Here is a 23,474-nt window from a genome sequence, read left to right as displayed (position 1 = left end):
TTATCAGTAACGCCGTGACATTATGGATTACTGTGCGATCCTAAAACGTAAGTCAAGTGCAATGTACAGAGAAATAAATATAATTTTAAATTCATAACGTGCACTTGTATTAACGATGCTTCCAAGAGATCGAAGGGATTGAAATCGAAGGAAAGAGATTGGCATACTTAGCCTATGCAGACGACATCTGTTTACTCTCTAGGTCTGAAGAGGAGTTGGAGCAAATGAACAAAGCACTAAAGGAGGCTTCCAGGAAATTTGGGCTAAACATAAACGAAGCCAAGACAGAGTACCTCGTTATGACGCGTGGTCAAAGTCAGACTGCTGGTCATCTACAATCACTGCCGGTTGGAGACCAGTCGTACAAGAGAGTGCATGAATTCAAATACCTAGGGGAACTTTTCGCTGAGAACTCGTCATGTGAAGCAGAGACCAATGCCAGAATACAAGCAGGAAACCGATATTACCACAGCCTAGCACAACTGCCGATTTCTCTCCAGACAGTTCAAGATTCGACTGTAGAAAACCCGGACCCAGCCTGTGGCTCTATATGACTGTGAGACATGGAGTATCCGCAAACAGGACTTCCACAAGCTCCTCTTTATTTAGAGAAAAGTGCTTCGTAAGATCTTCATTCCGGTTCTGGATGCAGACACGGGGGAATGGAGGATCAGATACAGCCAAGAGCTTGAGCAGCTATACCAGCAGCCCAACATAACAGGAACTGTCAAAGCCAAACGGATGCAATGGGCCGGCCATGTGGCCCGGATGGAGGATCACAGATGACCTCGGAAGCTCCTGGATTTCACACCTACAGGAAAGAGACCCCCAGGGAGACCCAAGAAGCGTTGGAGGGATGGCCTCCAAGATGATTTAAACCTAGCATCAATAGATGTGGAGGGATGGCGAATAGCAGCAATGCACAGAATACAGTAGAGGAGGAAACTTTTAGAAGCGTGCGGTCCACTGGGCTGATCACGTAGTAGTTGTAGTAGTAGTTGTAGTAATACCGGTTTTACGATAACGACAACATTTACACTTATAAGCACAATGAGAGTAGACGCTATACAAATATAACGTGTGCCGAGACTAGTTTGGCAAAATATTCCGTCGCTAAAACTGTGTGCTGTAAGTTCTTATCACTGTGTTTAGTTTTTGATCAAGTGTTAATTCACTCAATTCCTGTTGTTTCCGTATCTGAACTCTTCTCTAAGACTGAAACGGGAGAAATTCTCAAATAAAGAAAAAAATTGCGAATGCAGGCGACTTCAAATCATTCAAACTGTCATTAATATCAGCACCCAGTTGTTGTTTAGGAAGAACGATTCAGAAGCATGACATCACTGAAAGTTAGTGCCAGGAGAGGAACATCAGTGAAGGGAGAACGGACACGTGGCGTCCCGAAAATAACTCATATCCCTCTATCGGAAATGTTTCAGACGAGTGTTTACTCTCGCTTGAGGCGTTGTAAGAGTCCTGGCCGTTTCCACGTTTAGCGAAGAATGGCCGAAGAGTAATGTGATTCTTATCATTAGAACTATCACTGACAATACAGAACACGACTGTGTTCAATAAATGTTGTGTAAAGGTCTGAAATTGGTGTAATACAACATCTTCCACTTTATTACGATGAAAAAGTGTTGTAGCAATGATTCGGTTTCAGTAGCTAACAAAATACACAGATGGTCCAAAACATTATGACCCCCTACTTAAAAGGTGTTGGTCCCCTTCTCTAACGCAATCCAACAATTATTCTGCGTCCTATGGATTCGACCACTACTTGATAAGTTTACGGCTGCAGATGTCTACACACAGGCCACACCCTTCCCGTAATTTATGTGCGGTTGGTTTGTGGGCGCGGAGCTAGCGGCCTAAAGCGTCCCAGCTGGGTTTTATCGGATTCAGATAATCAGAATTGGCAAAGACATCAACTTGAGTTCACTAGCATACTTCTGAAACCACTGCTGCGCGATTCTGGCTGTGTGACACGGACAGTTGTTCTGCTGGAAGATGCCATCGTTTTTGAGGAAGACGTCAAGTACAGGGTGTTTATAAATGAATATCGGGGTTTTAACGCTTTATAATATTTATTACTTTAAGGTTACAGTTATAAATGATATGTCAAATGAAAGAGCAACTCAAACAGTTGTGTTAGGCACCAGTGAGCATGCGCAGCGCGCAATGTTTCCGCCGCAATCCGCTAGACAGCGGTAGTAGGCAGATGGCGACTAGTGAACAGAAAGCGTTTTGTATTTTGCAGTTTGCAAAGAGCGAATCTGTGGTTACTGTGCAACATGGGTTCCGGTTGAAGTTCGGTTGTGATCCTCCAAGTGATAATAACATTAATAGATGGTATCATCAATTTGAAGATACCGGCTGCCTCTGTAAAGGGAAGAGCACAGGACGATTAAGAATTAGTGAAGAGACTATTCAGCGAATGAGAGAGTCGTTCACTCATAGCCCAAAGAAATCAGTCCGGAAGGCTGGTCGTGAATTACAAGTTCCCGTGTCGACTGTTTGGAAAGTTTTAAGAAAACGCGTACAACTACGTCCTTACCGTTTACAGTTATTACAGGCTCTAAAGTCGGCGGACCATGGGTTACGTACCAACTTCGCAAACGAAATGTTGTTTCATGACGATGAAGATTTTCTGGATCATGTTGTCTTCAGTGATGACCTTTCACCTTAGAGTACATGTTAACACTCACAATGTGCGCATCTGGGGATCAGAAAAATGCAACGAGATTCCCCTGAAGTGACTGGTTTTTGTGCCGTATCCTGGCGGAAAGCTTATGGGCCTTTCTTTTTTGGTGAACCTACTGTAACTGTCACTTCTTGCCTTGATACACTAGAGCAATGGCTCTCCCCTCAGTTGGAAGATGGGCCATAGAACACAATTTTCCAGCAAGATGGTGCGCCACCTCACCAGCATAGCGAAGTACGCGATTGGTTGAACTTCACTGTACACAAGCACTGGATAGTCCGCAAGGGGCCCAGTGATAGGACTTGCTTTGCATGGCCTCCACGTTCACCCGACCTAACAACATGCGATTTTTTCCTTTTGGGCTTCATCAAGGATCGAATTAAGAAACCGAATTGAACCAGCTGTTGCTACAACCACTGCAGACACTCTTATCATCATTTGGGACATTTGGGAAGAACTTGGCTATAGACTTGCTGTGTGCCATGTCACAAATGGTGCTCACACTGAACATTTATAAGGGTCTTCGTAAAGCTATTTGAGTCGCTCTTTCATTTGACATATCATTTATAACTGTAAGTTTAATATAATAAATATTATAAAGCCGGCCGCGGTGGCCGTGCGGTTCTAGGCACTTCAGTCCGGAACCGCGTGACTGCTACGGTCGCAGGTTCGAATCCCGCCTCGGGCGTGGATGTGTGTGATGTCCTTAGGTTAGTTAGGTTTAAGTAGTTCTACGTTCTAGGGGACTGATGACCTCCGATGTTGATTCCCATAGTGCTCAGAGCCATTTGAGCCATTTTTTGAAATATTATAAAGCGTTAAAACCCCGATTTTCATTTATAAACACCCTGTATAAGGACTGAGGGGTGGCCCCTAATAGTGTTCACTTAGTCCAAAGCTGTCATGGTACCTTCGATTACTACCGAAGTCCCATGGAGGCCCAGGTGAATGTCCCCATAGCATAATACTGCTCCTACCGGCCTGCGTCCCTGGCGCGCTGCATGTTTCGAGCTGGCGTTTGCCTGGATCAAGCTGTGTCTGGTCACGACCATCGACCTGATTTAACAATGAACGAGATTCATCTCACCAGGCGACACTATTCCATTCATCCGCAGTCCAATCTCGATGACCATGTGCCCACTGTAATCATAATTGACGATGTTGTCGGTCAGCATGCGAACACGTGGGGGTCATCTGCTGCGGAACGCGACTTTCAAATCTGTGTGTTGAACGGTGTGCTCCAAAACACTTGTACCTGCGCTAGCACTGTACTATCTCCTCAGATCTGCCACAGATCGCCGCCTCTCCTGCTTTATAGAGCGGGAAAGTCTCTGATCCCCATGTTCTGTAATAAGGTATGGACGTCCAACTTCTTGTCCCCTACATTTAAGAATTCTTCACTTTCCATAGATTCTCACGACAGTAGACCGCGAACAGCCGAACAGTTGTTGTCAGGCATGGTATTTTCATGCGTCGTTCTTCTCGTAAATAATTTTGTAGCAATTACCAGGAACATGTTAAACAGAACTGCATAAATACTGGATTACATTAAATTCGACTTATACTGAACGTGGACTGCAATTCCATGTTTGACAAGGAAATGCATTACGGATCGTGGTGCTTCGTCAAACCAAAGTCTCTCGAACTATCTATCATAGTTGTAGGTTCTACAGTTCTTAAGATTGATATATATAGTCAAAGAATGCTTGTAGTTTACCCATATGAACGTGCAAGCATGAGAGACGTTACAGTTATTGAAATTAAATAAAATACACAAGATGTGTATTTTATTTAATTATTACATTGGTTTGAGCTTTGAAAAAAAAATGTCTAATACACGTCAGAAATTTTACCCTCTCTACTAGCAACAACACTGTCCTTATTATTCCTTCAATCAGTGATTAGTTTGTGTCAAAAGTGTCAATTTGGAAACGTTTCCTCTTGTACTCAAAGCCTACGTTTAGTTAGTGTTGGCAGTCCCCATTTAGATCAATGATTTGGTTAGATCGATGTCATCATAATGTCCAGTTTTCTGCCATAACGTTATATTTGGGCTGATTATGAGCTTATAAGGTGTAAGGAACAATAACAGAGTGGGTGTTTGTTCCAGAAATTCATACTTAAAGTCACCAATTCCTAAAACATTCTTGTCGGCAGGTGTGTTGTCCTGAAGAAAGAGGCCGTTTTTATTGCATCCCATTCCTGTTTTCATGTATTTTTCATCGTGATGCTGCAGAAGACTTATCTAGTGTTTTACCCTTTAGAAAATGGTTCGAATAGTTCTAAGCACTATGGGACTTAACACCTGAGGTCATCAGTCCCCTAGACTTAGAACCACTTAAACCTAACCAAAGGACATCACACATATCCATGACCGAGGCAGGATTCGAACCTGTGACCGTAGCAGCAGCGCGGTTCCGAACTGAAGCGCCTAGAACCGCTCGTCCACAGCGGCCGGCTATCCTTTAGAAATAATGAGAAGTGTCCAGTCTTGTGTTAACCAAACAAATCCTGGCCACTTACACGACAGATGCAATCGAATTCTCCTTGTATGAAGAAGGACCAGTGAATGTCATTGATATCTGTTTTATTTCTGATGAGTGGTGGAATCCCTGTCTCACCCAAAGAATCCAATGGGAGCACATAACGCGGCACACATTTCTCCTGATATTTGATTCCGACCACTGTTCAACCAATGCGTCATTTACGTTGCAAAGCCTTTATCAGAGTACGTGAAACATACGGCACACTTTTTCTTTTGACATGCCTGTGGCGTCAAGTATTTGCTACACTTCTAACCGCCGGCCTTCCAGTGCACTGCAGTGCATTTGCTCCACGTTTCTGTCAATGGTCGATGTTTCGGAATGCCCTTGACATGGATTAACTTCAAAACAAAAATCGGCCACGTCTGAATTCATCTGCCTATTTCTAAACGGGTATAAAAATTTGCACTGGCAATAAACCGTTCAAAGTAAATATTTTATGAGAGCGTGTCTCATTAAACCCATTTAAAAGTGACAACACAATACGATCACTTTAAAAGGCTACTTAAACAAAACTAGTAGACAGCCCGAGCTAGTTTTGATTCACTTTTCAATTTTGTATTGATCACCATAAAAAACTTTACTAGTATCAACCAAATCTCTGAAGAACGCCGAGAACTTTTCATCTTTTACTCGCATTTACAAGGACTGACTTATTCTGACCACCCTCACATTTATAACGAAATTTCACTACAAAGTTGAAAAGTACTAACGAATGATGTAAACTGAAATATAATGAAGCATCAAATTATGTATGAGAAGACATGGTTTACATGTGCATGAGAGTGTCATGCTAAAACAAACGATCCGCGCTCCCTATTGTGCACAGGTTGATCTCGAAAAGTTTCCGCAAGCGATAGACAGGAAAAAACCTTGCCCAGAAGATTGCTATAGTTTCAGGTACTATAAATGTGTTACTTTCCTCAAAGCGTTTTACAGAACTATATGAAATGCGATATCGTGACGTAAGAACAAAAATACAGAGAAAACAAACTGCATCTAAATCATACTCGCAACCCACCTAGCGGTGAGTAGTAGAGGGTACTTCTGATACCACTAACTGATCTCCCCCCTTACCTGTTTCACTCGCTGACGGGGCGTGAGAAGGGTTGTCGATAACCCTCTGTATTAACTGTAATTTCTCGAATGTTTGGACATGAAATGAACGTAACGTATCTACGCTCAAAAGAAAATGAAAAACGTAGACGTAGAGGCAAAGCGCTTAACTGAAGGCAGCGATACTCACCGCTATCTTAGCCATGGTGTGGTCTGTCGTGGAACAACTGTCACACCCCTCTAGCACCTAACTTATATGCACGTATCTCTCACCTTGTACGTCTTTTCGAGTAAATTAACATCCTAATGTAAAGAACACTCTGTATCGGCTTCCTCATCGCACTGTCTAACAACTGCAAATTTCTGACTCACCAGTCGTCGTGTTTGCTAGCGGAGGACGTACTCAGGACGACACACAGTGCGTCTTTGTGATTGAAAGAACCCAACGACGCAGTAAGTGATGTAGCAGTGTGCCTTAATCACGGCTGGCCACTGTGGCCGAGCAGTTCTAGGTGCTTCAGTCTGGAGCCGAGCGACCGCTACGGTCGCAGGTTCGAATCCTGCCCCGGGCATGAATGTGTGTGATGTCCTTAGGTTAGTTAGGTTTAAGTAGTTCTAAGTTCTAGGGGACTGATGACCTAAGATGTTAAGTACCATAGTGCTGAGAGCCATTTGAACCATTTGGACCCTATTCAGGTTCTGTCTCGCATAAGATGCTTCAAGAAATCAGTTACTAATCGAAGGGGATCTGCAAGCGAAGGTAATTATAAGGAACGCCGTATAAAACAATTCAGGGAACAAATAATTAACACGCAATCGAGGAAAAAAAGGGATAGAGGAATATTGTAATCATTTCGACACGATGAACGCCACAATAAAATGGTAACTAGATTCAATGTGAGAAGCTCATTTTTCACAACGCCTACGCTGAGTCTACTGGAAAACCAGCGATCGTGTTCCGGATTGTATACAGGGTGTTACAAAAAGGTACGGCCAAACTTTCAGGAAACATTCCTCACACACAAATAAAGAAAAGATGTTATGTGGACATGTGTCCGGAAACGCTTAATTTCCGTGTTAGAGTTCATTTTAGTTTCGTTCTTCCACCTACGCTCAATGGAGCACGTTATCATGATTTCATACGGGATACTCTACCTGTGCTGCTAGAACATGTGCCTTTACAAGTACGACACAACATGTGGTTCATGCACGATGGAGCTCCTGCACATTTCAGTCGAAGTGTTCGTACGCTTCTCAACAACAGATTCGGTGACCGATGGATTGGTAGAGGCGGACCAATTCCATGGCCTCCACGCTCTCCTGACCTCAACCCTCTTTCATTTATGGGGGCATTTGAAAGCTCTTGTCCACGCAACCCCGGTACCAAATGTAGAGACTCTTCGTGCTCGTATTGTGGACGGATGTGATACAATACGCCATTCTCCAGAGCTGCAACAGCGCATCAGGGATTCCATGCAACGGAGGGTGGATGCATGTATCCTCGCTAACGGAGGACATTTTGAACATTTCCTGAAACAAAGTATTTGAAGTCACGCTGGTACGTTCTGTTACTGTGTCTTTCCATTCCATGATTAATGCGATTTGAAGAGAAGTAATAAAATGAGCTCAAACAAGGAAAGTAAGCGTTTCCGGACACATGTCCACATAACATATTTTCTTTATTTGTGTGTGAGGAATGTTTCCTGAAAGTTTGGCCGAACTCTTTCGTAACACCCTGTATATTCCTATAGAGTTTATTGAATAGCGAACAGTCTTACTTTCGGTGATTGTTTCATTAAGAGGACAATTGTTTATGAGCCGTCGGCATAACTTTGCAATAAAACGAATTTCAGCAACAAGAAATGTAAACAAGATATGTGAGGCAGGTGTCGTACATCCAATAGCTTTATTTCATCTCACTTCTCATTTACACACCTCGTTACAGAAAGTTGTAGAAGTCCCTCACTTATGAACGACCTTCAGATTATTGTATAACAAGCACAGATAGTCATTTTTGCAGTTTTTGTAGCTATTATAAGGACTCGTAATACATTTTCAACTGCGAAGAGAATGAGATTTTTTTCAGATCTATTAACGGAAGTCTGCAAACTGTCAATCTATTAATTCATAAAGAAAACATGGAACATTTAGTTATGCACAAAACTACGGTTTTCATCAGGAATACGTGACTTATAATTTAGTTGCTGTAGGATACTTTCATACCCTGATTTACTGTGTGAAAACAGAATCTCAGAGAAAGAGGGACCTAAAGTCGCTTTTCAAGAATTAGAAGACATCTTTCGGTGGTGGTGCTTGTGGTGGAGGTCATCAACCCCCTTACTCAACTAACTAGATACGACTCTATTATTGTTTCGTGAGAAGGATCGCAAAATTGTAGCACATAAAATGTAATGCTCAGCCACCCTGGGGCGCTCTCGCTCACTCGGACTCACACTTTCACACAGAGCACCTAACGACATCTGCGTCAAGGTAGTTTGAGATTAAAATACACAGACTGTAACTACACGACATATAAACAGTGTAACAAGGATGGCTGATCAATGGAAACACTTTTTTTTTTGTCATCAGTCTACTGACTGGTTTGATGCGGCCCGCCACATATTCCTTTCCTGTGCTAACCTCTTCATCTCAGAGTAGCACTTGCAACCTACGTCCTCAATTATTTGCTTGACGTATTCCAATCTCTGTCTTCCTCTACAGTTTTTGCCCTCTACAGCTCCCTCTAGCACCATGGAAGTCATTCCCTCATGTCTTAGCAGATGTCCTATCATCCTGTCCCTTCTCCTTATCAGTGTTTTCCACATATTCCTTTCCTCTCCGATTCTGCGTAGAACTTCCTCGTTCCTTACCTTATCAGTCCACCTAATTTTCAACATTCGTCTATAGCACCACATCTCAAATGCTTCGATTCTCTTCTGTCCCGGTTTTCCCACAGTCCATGTTTCACTACCATACAATGCTGTACTCCAGACGTACATCCTCAGAAATTTGTTCCTCAAATTAAGGCCGGTATTTGATATTAGTAGACTTCTCTTGGCCAGAAATGCCTTTTTTGCCATAGCGAGTCTGCTTTTGATGTCCTCCTTGCTCCGTTCGTCTTTGGTTATTTTACTGCCTAGGTAGCAGAATTCCTTAACTTCATTGACTTCGTGACCATCAATCCTGATGTTAAGTTTCTCGCTCTTCTCATTTCTACTACTTCTCATTACCTTCGTCTTTCTTCGATTTACTCTCAAACCATACTGTGTACTCATTAGACTGTTCATTCCGTTCAGCAGATCATTTAATTCTTCTTCACTTTCACTCAGGATAGCAATGTCATCAGCGAATCGTATCATTGATATCCTTTCACCTTGTATTTTAATTCCACTCCTGAACCTTTCTTTTATTTCCATCATTGCTTCCTTGATGTACAGATTGAAGAGTAGGGGCGAAAGGCTACTGCCTTGTCTTACACCCTTCTTAATACGAGCACTTCGTTTTTGATCGTCCACTCTTATTATTCCCTCTTGGTTGTTGTACATATTGTATATGACCCGTCTCTCCCTATAGCTTACCCCTACTTTTTTCAGAATCCCGAACAGCTTGCACCATTTTAGATTGTCGAACGCTTTTTCCAGGTCGACAAATCCTATGAAAGTGTCTGATCCCTGGGAACACATTAAACTCTTCTATCTCAGGCACTATTGAGAAGATTGGACGTAGCACAAACTCTTAAAACGCATACCACATTTTATTCGTTGTCTTCTAAAATTGAGGACAGGTCAGCTGGTACGTTCGTTGCAAGCCCTTATGGCTTGGTATAAAACGCATTATAATAAAATCTGATGTACAGATACCTGTACACTACAAACACTGCTTAGTTGTGGGTCCGTCTGCCGAAGGAGGACTCGATACGTCAGTAACATACCCAGAGACGGGTTACGAGTGCTTACTCCCGTCGCAGCGGCCGGAAGGAGGAACGAAACAGCCATATCGTTGGTTTCGCCGACTGCATCGTGTTATTCCTCAACCCTGACCACTCCTCCTCAGACAGACACGTAATTATTGCCACAATAGCGACGTAACTCCATGTATGGGGGTAGCACATTCAGAAATAGTATTTTCCGATCAGCCACTCTTAGCTCCTTCATTCGCGGATTCGTTACCCTGAATGATCACGTTTCCTGGTACCCAGCAGAATGACACTTTCTTGGTTCAAATGGTTCAAATGGCTCTGAGCACTATGGGACTTAACATCTTAGGTCATCAGTCCCCTAGAACTTAGAACTACTTAAACCTAACTAACCTAAGGACATCACACACATCCATGCCCGAGGCAGGATTCGAACCTGCGGCAGTAGCAGTCCCGCGGTTCCGGACTGCAGCGCCTAGAACCAAACGGCCACCGCGGCCGGCCACTTTCTTGCCTCGTGTCAGTGAATGGAGCATGGCGCTCACAATATTGTATATAATTTAGCGTCATACACAGTGAGAGTACTAGGCAAACGAATTCTGAAGACTTATTCCGGGAATAACACAAAGCAGCCGACAGTATTATCCTTCTTACACCCATCAGTTTAAATGACCACACAGTCAAAGGGTTCAAATAAAATTCTGTAAAAGATCGATTTAATAATATAACCTGGAGTATAATCCTTTTTGTACGCACCTAAATCTAAACTAACTCTGCGTCTCCTTTTTAACTAGGGTGGTGAACGACTCCAACTTCGATGAAGCACCGAAAGACGGACCCCATTAAGAGCCACTAAGTCCTGCCGCACGCGAATTCCGAATGGTCTCGTTGCTCGTGGCCTCTTTCTGAACAGTCGTTCCACTGGAAGGCGAGCAACGGCACGGAACTTTAGGGACAGTGGGGCGGAGAGTATGCTGGGTAAATAACGAATCATGATGATATGTCACCGGATGCCAAGCGGTAGTTCGCCAGCCTCAACACGAATTTGTTCCGTATGCTCCTGTTGCCAACCGAGTCCACTCACGGTGATCGATGATCGTAAGATGGCCTAGCTATCCCATAAATCGTGCATGTGAAGTCAAGGTGGTCTTGCACAAATGAACTGTAAAACTAGAGCAGACGTCTTCGGTCCGCTGAACTGGAGCAGACATTTTCCGTCCGATGCCAGTGATCAGCGGCTCAGGCATTTCAAAATACTGAGTGCCAGGGAACCTTTGACCTTAATACTCTTCAGACTTGGTAACCACGTTAGCCGCTCGTCAAATTGGGGACCTAAAACCTCCGTGAACTTGCATAAGGGGCAACAGTATCCCTCATTTTAAGAGTAGGTACGTTAAAAGGGCGGTAAAGTCTATTATAATTAACACATACACATTTTCCTGAGGAAAACTTAAAACCTGTGCTATCTATATACTACCTCCAGTTGTCGTCTGCGACGAAAGGACAGTTGTATTTCCAGCTTGATGAGGTTGTCGAGTATTCAACAATACCATAGAAACCCGCACTGGGAACGACTTAATAGGTCCCGCTCTTCTAGGACACAAGGCAGACGCCCGTTGACCAAGCGTTCTAGTGTGTTTCATATGCAGCTAGTGAGACCCACGCTACGGCAACTACTGGTCAACTTGCAGTCCTTTCCTGGTTTCAAAAGGGGCATTAAAATGGCGTCTGCCGGGTAGTTAGAAACTCTCCAGTTAACCAGATTACATTAAAAAGGGATAGGAGGATTTCCTTTGAACCCTCTTTGAGGTATTGTAACATGTTGTACGTGTACGGGATTCGATCTTTACCTGGTGCAGCCACCGTGACCCAAAATAATGCACACTCAAGCTCCCACATAGAAGAGGTACAATTTTAGCCCTATGTGTTGTTGGAACGATGGTGGCGGTTTTCAGTGGTAATGATGGGACTGAATCATTCCGCCATTGGCTGCGCGATGTTCCCAGGTGCAGGTTGTAGACACCCCTATCTCGGTACATGGGTTGTAGGTTCTCTGACACATTTGCCATATACCCACTTTATGACTTCCCAAACTTCTGAAGATCTACTAGAACGATTTATGGAGCCCATAAACCCTCGCCAGGCCCTCTTCTTGCTCTCTGATTGTCCTTTGCGTCTTTGTCCTCGCGATATGAAAGTCTACGAGGTTCGTAACAGATGACATTTCAACTGTCACTAGAATACACCTCATCGTTCTATCATGGGACACACGAGCCTCTGAAATCGGCCTGAGGGCTTTGAGACAGGTGCATCAACGGCACGATGGATCACGTATGTAGTGTGATCCATCCATATCGGGAAACTATCTCGTGTTCAAAAATAGCTGACTGGTGTATAGTGTCTAGTTTGCTCCAGAGTGACAGCTTCCTCTGATGGACAGCTCTGAGACGTGGATCCACATAGGAAATTGGTCATCTGAATACAAGTCATGGACCAGGCTCTGCTTCCCCAAGATTAGGGAAATTGTGGGCTAGGAGACGGAAGCCAGTCGTAGAACCAACAAAAAGTCTCACACTGCCGCCGTCCCGACCTCCGCATCCACTTGCGTATTAGGGCCAGCAATGCTACGGGGTAACCTAACGATGCCAACGAAGGTTGTAACTGTCATGCCCCTGGCAGCAGCCCCGATTTCCGTTCCGAACATTTTTGTTAATACACGAAATGCTGTAATACAGAAAACACAAACATCATCATACACAGTCAGTACTTGCGATCCCACCCCTCCTTCCTCACTCCTAAGTCAACTCCTACTTGCCAACGCCTTAAACTAACACCCAAACTAAACTAAAACCCTAAAAAAGGCAACCAGACGTCCCGTCAGCCGACCAAAATTCTCCCCAAACCCGCAGCCTCGACCCAACCTTCCACTCGATCCAAATACCTAAAATCCCCCCCCCCCACACACACACGCAAATCCACATCCTCCAAACAGCGGCGTACAAAGAAGCGCAAGGAGAAACAGTCGAAGAGCAAGAAGAGGTCCACCTTTTCTACCCCAACCTCTAACTCACCCTCAGAGGAGCCTGCGCCACCGACAGCACCTTTTGCCGCCCTGGGAGGGAACCAGGAAACCATCGCCCCGGAGGGGAACTGCGTAACGGGGCAGGATTCGGATGGTTTCGTGTTGCAGAGGAAAACCTTTCGCCAGCCGAAGATTCTGGCGAGCCGGGGAGTAGAACCCACCCTGAATCGGTTTCAGGCGGTAGCCGATGAGCCAGAGACACTACATGAACAAACGACACAAAACACGACATACGCCATCTCCCTCCGATCTTGGCAGAGTTTACCCTTTACAGTGAGGAACTCTACACCTTAATAACTTTACAGCTAAACCAGCTGGAGGGGACAACGATAAAAATAACGCTGAACACTATCGAGCATTACAACACCATCAAGGACGTACTGTCAGACAAGAACATACGACACTACATGCTCCCCACAACCAAAATTAGAAGCATAGCCATTAGGGACCTTCCGAGACGGCTGCCTCCTCCCCCCTCCCCCAGGGTTACGTCGTCAAAGCCGCCCAACAGATGAGCAAACCTGGGGCGGAAAGCAAGTGGCCATTGCATCAGGTTACTCTCCCTGATATCCCCCAAAACAAAATGGAGATCAAGGTGGTTATGGCCATCCCTGTTACAACAGAGCCACTGTGCCGCAAAACAAGATGTTCCAGTGCTTCAGGTGTCACGGGGTTGAACCACATAGCTGAATACTGCAATATGCATCGAGCCCCACGACACCAGGAAATGTACACTCGAACTCACAGGCCCACAAATAGGGTGCGTGCTGTGTGGCAAAAACCACACTGCGGGTTACCAAGGTTATTTCCACAAAAAACACACACAGTAGGCAAATGGGGCAAAGGCCGCCGTCCCACACAAGCAAACAAGACAAAACCACCCCATCCAGACACACAAAGGAACAAAACACATCAACACGCATGGACAAGACTTGGGTAAAAACAAGACCCGATACACCAAGTGCAACACACGTGGGAGTGGTTTCTCCTACAAGAACCCATGGAAACGTAGCCCTGTGACCACAACACCAGACACAGATGCAACAGCAACACCGGGGAAGACACAACAACGACCAGGCCCCTCAGAACAGAGAAAGCTCTATGGAACCCAAACACAAGTTGCAGCAGAGAGTGCAAGCCTCTCCTCAGCATTTCCCGAATACCTCCCCCCCCCCCCCCCCCCCAGATCAGGTATTAGGTATTGTGGTCCAGATCATGAACCTCATCATGGAGATGATGAAGGAGTTTAGCGAGGCCCAGAAGCAGAACACGTCAGGAGCAGTGCAGCAGTGGCTTCCCTCTGCAACCTCATCAGAAGCAGCAAACCCCATCATGGACAGACGACCATATATCCCCGGCCTGACAATGTGCGCTTTACCACATACAGCATTGTCAATCAAGTGGTCGAATTCAGGGAATTCATGAAGGAGTTCTTAATTGACATACGCATGATGACAGAAACCCACCTCAAGCCAGGAATCAAAGTGACAGTTCCCAATTACAATAGTTATTGTGTAGATAGGCCAACCCAAACTCTAGGAGTGGACATATACATCAAAAGTGGGATACCCCGCTATCAGGTATACAAACCAGCTACCAATAAAATCGAAGCATTGGTAGCAGAAGCAACCACTCTCACCAGACCCCTAAACGATGAGATATATGAGGGAGATATAGCAGCTCTAGGCCAAATTGAAAGCAAACTCCTAACCGGAGGCGATTCAGTGCAAAACACCCAGACTGGAACACTAGGATAACCTCCAGAGAAGGCGCCAAACTGCAATAACTAGCCTGCGACCACCACTTTCAAACATGGGGTTCGGTCGAGCCCACTCATTTTCCTAAAAATGGAAGTAGGCTCGACGTATTAAACATAGCTTTCACTAGGAGGATCTCGAGGACAGTCAACAGAATGTCCTCCGATCACAATCCTGTCATCTTCCAGGTCGATTTAGGAGAATGGGTAACTCTCCAGCGGTATCAGTCGTCCTACAAACACACAGACGATACCCGAGAAACTGTCATCTCGGGTAGTATCGCTCCCTCTCCGCCACGTACTACCGAAACAGTAAAGCAAACGCTACAAGACCTAACAGGCACCATCTTGCAGGCAGCGGATGAGGCCACCCCCCTTCTCCTCCCCCCCCCCCCCACAAAGTGATGGGCCGCCCCCGCAAATACAACTCCCGGAGCATTTGCTAGCTTAAACTCAACATTGAACTTGAGTAGCACAACAGTGGAAGGTCACAAGAGATCAGGCCACCAGGAGTCTGCCCAGTCGTCTACATAGATAGCTGAAGGCAGCGCTCATTGAGCACAGAAACTAACAATGGCAAAACCGCCTCACAGCCCTCAAAATAGACGACCACACACTCTGGGAAGCTACCAGACTATTCACCAAAAGACGTGCTAGGATGTCACCCACGCACGGCGAGCGGGGCATCGTCTGCAGCCATGCTGAAATGGCCAACGCCATCGCCAATGCTTTCGAGAACCAATTCCAGGCGGTATAAACCCAAGGTGAGCAGAAAGAAGTTGTCCATTGTCAACTGACTGTCTTCCTCAACGTTGAGGAAGGCCCAGAAGACAATCTCCCACTTTTCGCCCCCGAAGACGTAGCAAAAGTAATTAGGTCCCTTCCAACAAAAAAGGCGCCAGGACACGACAGTGTCACCAATTAGTTGGTTAAAATACTAACACCCTTGGCATTCACACACCTCGCGAACGTCTTCTACGAGATTACTCTTTCCCATGAGTTCCCAGCTTACTGGAAACACTCGGGAGAAGTCGCGATACACAAACCAGGGAAAGACCTTTCATTCCGCAGCATTACAGGCCAACTCTCACCAAGATCTGTGAGTGCGTCCTGCTAATACCCATACAGGAACGTAAGAGTATTACCAAGAGCAACTTCTGCTGGATTTCCAATTCGGATTCCGGCAGAACCACTTTACCCACAACGGATAATGAGAGACGTTGAAGCAGCCACAGAGGGCTTCACTCACAGAGGCTACTGTGGGATAGTGCTACTAGATGTAGAAAAAGCCTTCAACTCAGTATGGTATAAAGGGTTACTCTACAAGTTATACGCACGAGGGCTTCATGGGAGCATAGTTAAGCAAATTAAAAGCTATTTCATAGATAGAACTTTCTCTGTTAAAGTCAAACAACCACCTCCAACGAAAGGAGTATCCGTGCTGCGGTGCCGCAGGGATCGGTTCTGGGACCCGTATTGTACAGTTCATACACAGCAGACACACCAACGGACCCCTGGTGCACACCGCACAATACACAAACGACACAGCCTTCTACACACCTAAAGCGAACAAAGGCCTGGTCATCCGTAGGCTACAAAGGGTTTTAGATGACACAGAAATTTGGGACCATCGCTGGCGCATCACCATCAACTCTGAGAAGACGCAAGCTATGCTGATCACCCGAAGCCTCTGAGAGCGCGGACCTCCTCAACACTTGACCCCCCCCCCCTCCATCTTCACCTAAACGGAACCCAATCCTTTGGCGCAGAACCGCGAAGTATCTTGGCGTAACCTTGGACTCCCGTCTTACGTGGAAGCCCCACATAGACGAGGTCTACAGGAAGGTCTGTGCCAGAATGACCATCCTCTACCCAATCCTCAACACAACCAGCTCCCTTCCCTGCTGTATACGAGTGAATGTGTATCAGGCACTTATACGACAAATAATGGAATATGCATGCCCTGTCTGGAAATAAGTGGCGAAGCAGCGTCTGGACACACTCCAGAGACTGCTAAACCACGCCCTCAGGAGGGAACTGCACCTACTTCTGGGATTCTCCACTGACGATCTGCACGCCGCAGTTGAAATTGCCTTCCTGAAAGAGCGTTTCCAAGAACTGGCAAAGGCCTTCTATGAGAGCTCTTACAGATCTGGAAATGGCCTCATCCGCTCCCTGGGTCGCTATGACATGTCCCGCGACAATCATGAACGTTCAATGACGATCTTCTACGACTAAGTCGGAGGGAAAACCCCTATCTCAAGTTCCTAATCTAGTTCTTTCCCCCCTAAAATCAGTCACCTTGCCAACCTCAGGCAAGTGCCAGACAGACACAGAACATTCCTCAACGATACATAGACACCCAAAAATCATAGAAAAAAATCACACACACGCAAGAGAACACGCGGAGTAAAAGCCAAAACGCTACAAACTCCTCAACACACTTCCCCTTAGAGGGGAAAGCATCAGATGAGAATGAGCATACCGACACTTTGCTTGAAGATGATGGGTACGAAACTCATCGGAACGTTGCAACAAGGACGATGCCACCACTAAGCTGATCATCTGAGAAGACTTCATCGTTGTAATACGCCGATAAAGTCTGAAATCACGCATATCTCTTTATTGATTCCAATCGGAAGACTGGCTTGATATAAATTGTGAGATACCAGTATCCTTCGCATTTTTCTCCTCAGTTTCTGAATCATAAAATGGTATTAAAAAATTGAAAATTCAGGAAGGATCATACTAATAATAACATAGCGATGCTGATGTGCTGAATTTTATATGGCAGCCTGTCCGGAGGCGTAGAGTTGCGGAAGATGATGCTAACGTCGTACCTTTCTTGACGACCACCTGCAGGTAATGGGTAAGTTTGGAGGGAAAATGATGGAGAGCAGACAGATAATGAGGATAGGGAGCGAACACTGGAAGTGTAAAGAAGGGAAAACGGTTGTTGCGCCAGATTTTGTGAGTGTTGTGCTGACAAGAGTGATGTAACTGTACTTTGGCGAGTGGATTTGTGTAGTGGGATTGGACGTGCAGCGTAAGGCTGAACCAGAAGTGTTAGGTGAGGAAGTGAGAGCACTTTTGAAGGTATGTGGAAATTGCTTTCAAATGGATCACGTAACAGATGAGTAGGATAACTTGTTGGAGGATATGTGGAAGCTCAAATAGGTAGATATTCCGATGTCTGCTCTACGGCCAACAATATACTGTGTATCTATGTATCTGTGTATGCAGGATGTTACAAAAAGGTGCGGCCAAACTTTCAGGAAACATTCCACACACACAAATAAAGAAAAGATGTTATGTGGTCATGTGTCCGGAAACGCTTAATTTCCATGTTAGAGCTCATTTTAGTTTCGTCAGTATGTACTGTACGTCCTCGATTCACCGCCAGTTGGCCCAATTGAAGGAAGGTAATGTTGACTTCGGTGCTTGTGTTGACATGCGACTCATTGCTCTACAGTACTAGCATCAAGCACATCAGTACGTAGCATCAACAGGTTAGTGTTCATCACGAACGTGGTTTTGCAGTCAGTGCAACGTTTACAAATGCTGAGTTGGCAGATGCCCATTTGATGTATGGATTAGCACGGGGCAATAGCCGTGGCGCGGTACGTTTGTATCGAGACAGATTTCCACAACGAAGGTGTCCCGACAGGAAGACGTTCGAAGCAATTGATCGGCTTCTTAGGGAGCACGGAACATTCCAGCCTATGACTCGCGACTGGGGAAGAACTAGAACGACGAGGACACCTGCAATGGACGAGGCAATTCTTCGTGCAGTTGACGATAAACCTAATGTCAGCGTCAGAGAAGTTGCTGCTGTACAAGGTAACGTTGACCACGTCACTGTATGGAGAGTGCTACGGGAGAACCAGCAGTTTCCGTGCCATGTACAGCGTGTGTTCATCCAACAACGAGAATCCGCACTCAATTGTCCAATCACGTCATCAACACAGATTTTCTGTGAACGTTTGGGCCCCATGTTCTTCCACCTACGCTCAATGGAGCACGTTATCATGATTTCATACGGGATACTCTACCTGTGCTGCTAGATCATGTACCTTTACAAGTACGACACAACATGTGGTTCATGCACGATGGAGCTCCTGCACATTTCAGTCGAAGTGTTCGAAGAAGGAATAATAAGAGTGGACGAACAAGAACGAAATGCTCGGACAGGGGTGTAGTCTTCCGGCGCTACTGTTGAAACAGTACATCGAAGAAGCAACGATGGAAATAAAAGAAAGGTTTAGGAGTGGAATTAAAATTCAAGGTGAAAGGATGTCAGTCATAAGATTCGCTAATGTTATTGGTATCCTGAGTGAAAGTGAAGAAGAAGTAGATGAACTGCTAAATGGAATGAACAATCTAATGAGTTCAGGATATGCACTGAGAGTAAATCGAAGAAAGAAGAAAGAAGTGAGAAGTAGGAGACATGAGACCGGCGAAAAGATCGACAGTCAGGAAGCAGATGAAGGAATTCTGCTATCTAGGCAGCGAAATAACAAGTGGGAGACGGAGCAAGGAGGACATCAAAAGCAGACTAGCAAAGGCAAAAAGGAACTCCTGGTCAAGAGAAATCTACTAGCATCAAATATAGGACTTAATTTAAGAAAGAAAATTCTGAGAGTACAGCATTGTATGGTAGTGAAACATGGGAAATCCGAAACAGAAGAGAATCGAAGCGTTTAAATGTGATGCTACAGACGAAATGCCGAAAATAAGGTGGACAGATAAGGTAAGGAATGAGGACGGAAGGAATACGTGGCAACACTGATAAGGAGAAGGGACAGGATCATAGGACATCAGTTAAGACATCAGGGAACTGTAGTGAAAGACAGAGATTGGAACACATCCAGCAAATAATTGAGGACATAGATTGTAAGTGCTACTCTGAGATGAAGAGGTTGGCACAGGAGAGAAAATCGTGGCGGAGTGCATCAAACCAGTCAGATGATTGATGACCCAAAAAAAAGAAAATACAAGAAAGACAACACGTATCATACATCTGATTTATTTCTCAATATACAACTCATATCTGTGACCTTAGCGGTGGCCAGTTGCTATGTAGGTCATAGTGGATTCTGCTGTCATCAGTGGCAGACCCAGGCTGCCGGAGGTTGCTGCGTCAGCTGAAGCATCAGCTGGCGAGCCGTGGTCTGACGGGTTTCCCACGCTCTGATCCATAGGAGCTTCCCATGTAGCACATCGCTGTGGTGAAGACATGATCGTGGTGTATGTGTCACTGGTTCGCATGCCACCGTGAAGGTGCTCAGTTCCTCTCTCTGTTCACTGACAACGTTATCCTATGAGATGGACCACAGTGTGAGATGCCTTGAAGTCTGATGTTGCGATGTATGCTGATCCTGACCTGCCAGCGCAGCACGACCTCTGATCTGTGCAAAGCTGAAGTACCAGAGCAGTTGGTGCCCTGAAATGGAACGGTGGTGGTGGACTCACTGGCGAACTATCAGTGGCAGCTGTAGTCCTGGACACTGGCGTCGGTTATCTGTAGTTATGCAGCGACAATATGACAAACACTGTGTTTTCCAATACAAGAGCCGGCCGATGTGGCCGAGCGGTTGGAGGTGCTTCAGTCTGGAACCGCGCGACCGCTACGGTAGCAGGTTAGAATCCTGCCTCGGGCATGGTTGTGTGTGATGTCCTTAGGTTAGTTAGGTTTAAGTAGTTCCAAGTTCTAGGGGACTGATAACCTCAGATTTTAAGTCCCATAGGCCTCAGAGAGATTTGAACCAATACAAGAATCAGAGAACTCAGTGTGAATGACTTTGGCGCCATCGATCCTACGACTGCGTCTAAGCTAGCTGGTCAGAGTATTTATACTGAACCGAGGCGAGGCTTTACTGTGACCGAATCTATCTAGTTCATTACGAGTGGTTAGCGGTAGGCGTTGTTCGTCCTATTTCTTACTCGTACTTAATGTTACGAGAGCAACGAAGGCGTTTCAGCATTCGTTTGTCTTACACTTTTCACTGACCTCGCTCGCACTCACATTCAAAGTGTCGATATCGCACGATTGGTGAGAGACTAACTGCGGCAGAATGTTTACGCCTTCCGACTGGCTTGTGTTGACACGTCCCTGTACTGAAACAATGCTGAGGACTTAGAAAATTTTTACTCTCCTGTTCCTGTACTATCACTGTGCTTAACGGAGCCTTTGAAAGTGGTTAATACCGGAATGCGTAAGATGTAACAAAGACAATAAAAACTGTGCTCAAGGCAAAAGTGTTATTATTTATTTGGCAGCTTTGTATCATAGGATCACTAGAGTTTGGAAGATGTCATTATTTATCCTCTGAGAGTAGTACAAGGGGGCAATGGCTGAGAATGACCCAGTAGCAGTAGAGAAATGAGTCGGAGTACCTGTGTTGAGGATGCACAACACTTGAGATGTTAGGAGGCTCTCCAAAATTCGACCTCGAGCGCAAAGAGAAGTGGAGCCCCACAGGACATGATGAGCATTGAAGTCTCCCAGGAGGAGAAATGGGCGGGGGAGTTGGTGGATAAGATCTGTGAGAGCATCTAAGGTCATTGCATCCAGAGGGGGTAAATAAAGGGAGCAAACGGTAAGCCTCCGAGGTGAACGAATTTTAACTGCAACTGCTTGCAGGTCAGTATCCAGGGGGAGAGCAGAGGAGTCATTATTGACAAACACAGCGACTCCACCTTTGGCCCTTTCTCCAGTCAGGTCATCTTTGCGATATGACGTATAGCCCCTTAGTACAGGAGCATCAGATGGTTTTTAATGCGTTTCCTGTAAACACAAGCACAGGGGGCGTTGCCGTGCTAGGAGGTTCAGTTCCTCCACATGTGCCCGGAATCCATTCATGTTCCACTGTATAATGGGAGCCATCTATCAAGGTGGGAGTACCTTCATTCTCACTTTCTGTTGGGGAGGAGAGCCCACAACAGGTGGAGGCTCAGTTTTGGGGCGAGATGATTACCCCAGTCTGACATCAACCTCCATCGCCTCAGAAGAGGAGTCGAGAGAGACGTCAGAGAGAATGACATCCACATCAGGAGGCTATATAACTGCAGTCTCCTTTAGTGGGCGAGTCTTCACCTTTGTCTTTGGCTTCGATGTTCTGGCCTGAGGTGGCATTGGAGCCAAAACCTCAGAAGCAGTAGGGGGTGTAGCAGCGCTGGGCAGTGCACAAGACTGGACCCGGGAAGGGGCAGAAAGTTCCATGATGTCAGCTACCACGGCCTGGTCAGAAGGCCGGGGGGGAGCAGCAGGCTTCACAGGAACGGCAGCAGCACACGTACATTGACAAGCGCAGGTGCTAGTGCTGACAGTAGCAACCTCCGTTTGTGTAGCGGCATCGGTTTTCAAGACTGGTTGTTTCAGAACGGAAGAAAAGGAAGCAGCGAACGTGGGCGGCTGCATTCGTCATTAGGGTAGTGTGCAAAGCTGGGCTGCGTGAGAGTAACAACTTTCATCACCTACTTTAGATTTTACCTTACGGGCTTATGCAAAAGATCGCAAACCTCAATAAACCCCCTGAAGATAGTGCTGTTGTGGCTGATATTGACTTGGAAGAAACACAATCAGTCAACACTAACGAAGCAAAAGAAATATCGAAGATGAAGTAGCATTTGCTAGTTGAGGTTCGTAGAAAATGACATAGCAGACACAGATGGCGTGCAATAAGTATTGTGTGTGAAAAATTAGGTGTGTAAATGATAACTAAGATTTTTGTCTCTTACAGATAATGGCCAGTTTTACTTACTGGTAGAAACGAACAGCGAACACAGATGTGAAAATAAGATAAGATCTGATAAGCGAACTGCTAAAAATTCTGACCAACGCTAACCCCCGGCCGGCCGCTGTGACCGAGCAGTTCAAGGCGCTTCAGTTCGGAAGCGCGCTGCTGCTACGGTCGCAGGTTCGAATCCTGCCTCGTGCATAGATGTGTGTGATGTCCTTAGGTTAGTTAGGTTTAAGTAGTTCTAAGTCTAGGGGACTGATTACCTCAGATGTTAAGTGCTTAGAGCCATTTTGAGCCATTTGAACTAACCCCCAAAGCGGCCTTCAGAATGTGTGGACTCATGATGCCAGAGGAAACAGCCTGACTGTAGCTGCCAAGAATACGTTTCAAAATATGATGTAACTGAATATCATAAAAGAAAACCTGTGCGAACCAAAAAGTAAATTTAAGATTGCTTGCCTTACTTAGCTACTGGAATGGTGTATATCGTGTGTGCTCTGAAAAACTATCTGCTTTAATAATAACATGGTAATCATTTTATTCTCGTTCTTGCTGTTGTTATCTTCGTTACATTGGTATTAACTACGCTAATTACTTCATTTTTGTTACCAATTTCGCCTCTGTAACTATTTTCTGACGTTTTCTAATGGTAACATTGTGATGATTACTATTTTC

The sequence above is a fragment of the Schistocerca serialis genome, chromosome 5 (assembly GCF_023864345.2).
Source record: "Schistocerca serialis cubense isolate TAMUIC-IGC-003099 chromosome 5, iqSchSeri2.2, whole genome shotgun sequence".
In the NCBI taxonomy this organism is placed as follows: domain Eukaryota; kingdom Metazoa; phylum Arthropoda; class Insecta; order Orthoptera; family Acrididae; genus Schistocerca; species Schistocerca serialis.
Note: the sequence above shows the minus strand (reverse complement) of the source record.